Below are 6,166 nucleotides of genomic sequence, written 5' to 3'. Positions count from 1 at the left end.
GCAGCTTCCGTGTTGCAATGAGCCTGCTTCCTGGGTGGTGCCACTTCCCTTCCTCGCCAGATCAGTGAGGAGAGCAGGGGCCACCTGCCCCCAGCCCAGCAGGCAGGAGGGTACCTGGGGCAGAGGGTGGCAGAGTCGGTTCTGCCTGGCCTGGGGCAGGGGAGGGCCACACTCTTTAATCTGCACGCTCCTGTCCCGGCCCGACAGGAGAGCCAGCCGTAATGACAGAGCCCGCTGGAAGTAGGACAGCAGACACCTCCGTCCTTGCCCTTGGTGGCTCTGGAGCAACTCCGGGACCTGAGCACAGGGCACAGTGTCAGCGTAGAGCTGTGTGCTGGAGGTGCTGGGTAAACCATGGAGGGCCATGGGACGTGCAATGGTCTTGGATGGCATGGACAGCTGGCTTGGGCTTTTTTTTTTTTTAATTTGAGAAGCAGAGTTACAGAAAGTGAGAGAGAGAGAGAGAGGTCTTCTATCTGCCAGTTCACTCTCCAAATGGCCACAATGGCCGGAGCTGTGCCAATCCAAAGCCAGGAGCTTCTTCCAGGTCTCCCACATGGGTGCAGGAGCCCAAGGACTTGGGCCATCTTCCACTGCTTTCCCAGGCCATAACAGAGAGCTGGACTGGAGCAGTTGGGACATAAACTGGCGCCCATATGGGATGCTGGTGGCAGATGGAGGCTTAGCCCACTGTGCCACAGCGCTGGCTCCTGGCTGGTGCTTTGATAGTTGTGTTTTATGTGTCCGTGAGCTAGAAACATGGGAGGCAGCACACAGAAGCCGTTATTTCAAGGATGCTGTTGCTTAGGGTCAGGATTAGAAAAAAAGCGACTTCCCTTTAAAGACAAATCTCCAGAGGCCGCTGCGGCTCACTAGGCTAATCCTCCGCCTGCGGCGCCGGCACACCGGGTTCTAGTCCCTGTCAGGGTGCCGGATTCTGTCCTGGTTGCTCCTCTTCCAGGCCAGCTCTCTGCTGTGGCCCGGGAAGGCAGTGGAGGATGGCCCAAGTGCTTGGGCCCTGCACCCGCATGGGAGACCAGGAGAAGCACCTGGCTCCTGCCCTCGGATCAGTGCGGTGCGCCGGCCACAGCGGCCATTGGAGGGTGAACCAATGGCAAAGGAAGACCTTTCTCTCTGTCTCTGTCTCTCTCTCTCTCTGTCCACTCTGCCGTCAAAAAAAAAAAAAAAAAAAAAAAAGACAAATCTCCAGGAGGGACCCATACTCATATCCACAGAAACTCCAGTCCAGAATGGGCCGGGGGCTTGGTTCTCTCCTGAGGCAGCCACTGGGGCTAGCAGGTGCACCTCTCTTCATTACCCTTGGCTGCTTGTTTACTACTAACAAAAGGAAAAAAGGCAAGAAGAATTTGAAGTCTATAATTGTGCCCTCGGAATGTCAACATGACACGGCAGTAAAGGTTGAATGCAAGTGACTGATGTTTGGGAGAATTGGAATGTTTTGGATTAGGCGTTGGCACGCATTTCTCAGCTGATTCCGTGTGCCCGGGTCAGGGACGTCCTCGCTGTCCGTGGCGGGGGAGGGGGCTGGCCAACCAACCTCTTCCCCACCTCCCATGACCGGGACCACGCATGCGTGCCGCTTGGCTCCGGCCCCCGCCCCCCGGCTATCCCTTGCCAGTCTGCAGGCTCCTCCAAGGCAGGTGCTTGGGTTCACCTTTGCTTAGCCTGGGCCAGCGTGGCGCGCGGCGCTCGTCAGGTGTCCAGCACGTGTCGAGTGGATGGGTGACCGCTGGAGGGGTGGGAGCGGTTCCGTTTTGGATCTGCCGCGTGGCCGTGGGTAGGGTGCGTCACCTCTCTGGACGCTGCTGGCTAAGGGGCCCTTCAGCACGGATGTTGAAACGCTTGGGGTGTGTGGGGTTGGCGCGGAGGCTCAGGGGTCGCGTGCTTAGCATGGGTGAGGGTCTTAGGGCCCCGCTTTCCGCTCGGTCGCTGGTTCCACTGGCGCTGGCTCCATGGTGACTGCGGCGCCCACACGCGCTCCTGGTGCTCAAGCACACGTTTGCCGCCTTCCCTGGTGCTGTTGTCGCAGGCGGGATGGGGAATGGCGGCTGGGTAACACTGCACCTGCGTGGACTCCTGAGCAGAGCCACGGGCCCTGGCCTTGCCCTCAGCCCCGCCCCACGGAGGGCGCTCTGTGTTCACCCGCGGCTCCTCCATGGACTGTGGACACCCGTTTAGGGTGGGGGGCTTTATCCATCTGGTATTTCCTGTATCACTCAGCTCAGTGTTCAGCCAGAGTAGATGCTCAGTACACACACACACACATGGACACACATACACACATACACACACACACATGGACACACACACACATGGATACACACATGGACACACAGACACGGACACATACGTGGATATACACATAGACACACAGACACACATGGACACACACATGGGCACACAGACACACATACATGGACACACACATGGATACACACATAGACACACACATGGACACACAGATGCAGACACACATACACACATACATGGACACACACATGGATATACACACGGACACACACAGATACACATACAGACACACATGAACACACATGAATACATGCATAGACAGACACGGACACACACATGGATGTACACATAGACACACACATACACAGATACACACATGGATACACACATAAACACACAGACATGCATAGACACACACGGATACACAAATGGTGACGCACACGGACACCTAGACACAGATACACATAGACACACAGACACACACAGAAACACATGCATGGATACACGTGGGCACACACATAGACATACACAAGCACACATAGACACAGACATACAGACAGATGCCATGGACACACAGACACACACATGGACACACACAGACACAGACACACACATGGAGACAGACACAGACACACAAACACAGACACACACATAGATACACACATGGAGACAGACAGACACACACACAGACACAAACACACACACAGACACAGATGCGGTAAGGGAGCCACGCCCCCAGGCAGGTGGATGGGAAGGGCTGGCTGGGGCTCTGCAGAAGGGACTGGGGTCACAGGGTTCTCCAGAGGAGCAAGGCGGCAGAGAGGCAACACAGTGAAGCTGAGGGGGCCCCGTTCACGCAGCTCTGGGCGCCTCCTGGAGGCCCCACTCCGGGTGCAGACCCACAGAGAAGAAAAGTCCCTGCCCTCCAAGAGTTTGATGCAGGAGACAGCCCGCCCTGTTAGGAGCGGGCAGGTGCTGAGTGGACAGCGGGCAAGCAGGGGAGCAGGGGTGCGCTCAGTGCCGCCGGGCTCAGGGAGGCCAGGCGAGGGCTGTGGAATAAAGGCCAGGAGGACGGGGGCAGGCCCTGTCATTGTCAAGGGCGGGGCATTCCTGGAAGAAGAGGCAGCGAGTGCAAAGGCCCTGGAGCAGGAGTGTTCCTGGCGTGTTCCAGAATAAACCAGGGATAAACTAGGTTAAGCCTGTTTCATACCCTGTACTTTTCTCTCCTTATCATAATTGCCGTTAAAGACCTAATTACCTCCCTGATGTCTGTCTCCTCACCACACTCCAAGGTTTCTGGGCCTCGGCCTTAGCTAAGTTCCCATTGCGCACATGGTGTTTTGTCGAGTAAATGAAGGGATGTGAACAAATGGCATTCAGGGAAAAAGAACTTCACGGTGCTGGTGCTGGGGCCGAGCCCGGCATGGACTCGGGCTGGTGCCGCCAGAGAGGGGCCTGCTGCAGAACAAACCACAGGGCCTTTGATGGGCCCCGGCTGCCCCCGGGGCGGGCCCACGGCTGGGAGGGGCTGTGGAGCGAGGGGCATGGTGGAGGGCGAGGACCCCGGAGCAGGGCAGACCCGGGAAAGACACAACCCAGGAGTCTGGACTGCTACATTTGTTCCCTCGTGAAGTTATTTGCTTATTTATTTTAAATTTGAGGGGAGAGAGAGAGAGAGAGAGAGAGAAGCTATCTCATCCCCTGGCTCACTCTCCAAATGCCCATGGTGACCAGGGCTGGGCTGGGGCCGGGAGCAGAGCCGGGAATTCAATCCAGGTTTCTCATGGGGGCGGCAGGGACCCAAATATCAGAGCCATCACTGCTGCCACCCAGTGTCCCCATTAGTAGAGTCAGAGATGGGAATTGAACCCAGGCCCGCCAGTGTGAGACACAGGCATATTAACCAGCGCCTTTTTTAAAAAAAGATTTATTTGGGTCAGCGCTGTGGTGTAGAGGGTTAAGCCTCTGCCTGCAGTGCCTGCATCCTGTGTGGGCACCGGTTTGAGTCCCGGCTGATCCAGCGTCTTTTTTTTTTTTTTTTTTTTTTTTGACAGGCAGAGTGGACAGTGAGAGAGAGAGACAGAGAGAGAAAGGTCTTCCTTTTTGCCGTTGGTTCACCCTCCAATGGCCGCCTCTGCAGCCGGCGCACCGCGCTGATCCTGGCAGGAGCCAGGAGCCAGGTGCTTTTCCTGGTCTCCCATGGGGTGCAGGGCCCAAGCACCTGGGCCATCCTCCACTGCACTCCCTGGCCATAGCAGAGAGCTGGCCTGGAAGAGGGGCAACCGGGACAGAATCCGGCGCCCCGACTGGGACTAGAACCCGGTGTGCCGGCGCTGCAAGGCGGAGGATTAGCCTAGTGAGCCGCGGCGCCGGCCCCTGATCCACTTCTGATCCAGCTGCCTGCTAATGCACCTGGGAAAGCAGTGGAAGATGGCCCAAACACTGGGGCCCTGCACCCGCGTGGGAGACCTGGAAGAAGCTCCTGGATTTTGCCTGGCCTAGCCCTGACTGTTTTGTCACCATTTGAGGGGGATGAACGGGCAGATGGAGGATCTCTCTCTCTCTCTGTGTGTCTCTCCTCTCTCTCTCTCTATATATATATCTTTCTTTGAGATAGATAATTTTTTAAAAAATGTAATTTTTTTCCATTCTCTGGTTCAATCTCCAAGTAGGCATAATGAGGAGGCAGGAGCTTCTTCTGGGTCTCCCATGCGGGTGCAGGGGCCCAAGGACTTGGGCCATCTTCTACTGCTTTCCCAGGCAACAGCAGAGAGCTGGATGGGAAGTGGAGCAGCCGGGACTTGAACTGGAGCTCTGATACGGGTGCCGGGTCCCGAGCTGGGATGCGACCACTGCACCAGGAGCCTGCCCTTGCATCACCTTTTAAATCCCTTAACAGGGGAAGGGTCTGTTGCAGCAGCGTTTGTAAGCCTGGGAGTTCAAGAAGGTCGCTGGGTGTAGTTGTCATGGATAAAAATTCATCTCTCTCTCTCTCTCTTTTTAGAATTCTTATTTTATTAAGGATTTATTTATCTGAAAGGCATAGAAAGAGAGGGAGAGAGAGAGAGAGAGAGGTCTTCCATCGGCTGGTTCATTTATTCCCCCAACGGCCACAATGGCCAGAACTGGGCCAATCCAAAGCCAGGAGCCAGGAGCTTCTTCCAGATCTCCCACGTGGTGCAGGGGCCCAAGCACTTGGGCCCTCTTCTGCTGCTTTCCCAGATGCATTAGCAGGGAGCTGGATCAAAAGTGGAGCAGCCCCTGTGGCACCAGCACACCGGGTTCTAGTCCCGGTCGGGGCGCCGGATTCTGTCCCGGTTGCTCCTCTTCCAGGCCAGCTCTCTGCTGTGGCCCGGGAGTGCAGTGGAGGATGGCCCAAGTGCTTGGGTCCTGCACATGCATGGGAGACCAGGAGAGGCACCTGGCTCCTGGCTTTGGATCAGCACGGTGCGCCGGCCGCAGCACGCTGGCTGCAGTGGCCATTGGGGGGTGAACCAACGGGAAAGGAAGACCTTTCTCTCTGACTCTCTTACTGTCCACTCTGCCTGTCAAAAAAAAGTGGAGCAGCCAGGACCCAAATTGGCACCGATATGGGATGCTGGCACTGGAGGTGGCAACTTAACCTTCTTTGCCACTGTGCCAGTCCCAAAAATTCATCTCTTAAAACAGATACTTACTGAGGCCTAGGCTATGCTGGCTGCAGAGCTGGACAGGGAGGTGGGAGAGACAGATGTGACAGGGTCATGGTCAAGGTCTGGTATCAGAGGAAGTTTGGAGGGTGGGCCTGGGGGTGGGGGAAGCTCTCACGTGGAGGGGCCTGAGCTGGGTGGGAGGGGCTCAGCCCGAACAGCTTGGTGGGTGGCCTGGGGTGGGTCCCTCACGTCCAGGGTGGGGT

Source organism: Oryctolagus cuniculus, chromosome 11, assembly GCF_964237555.1.
Source record: "Oryctolagus cuniculus chromosome 11, mOryCun1.1, whole genome shotgun sequence".
Lineage (NCBI taxonomy): Eukaryota > Metazoa > Chordata > Mammalia > Lagomorpha > Leporidae > Oryctolagus > Oryctolagus cuniculus.
This window is presented reverse-complemented; position numbering follows the sequence as displayed.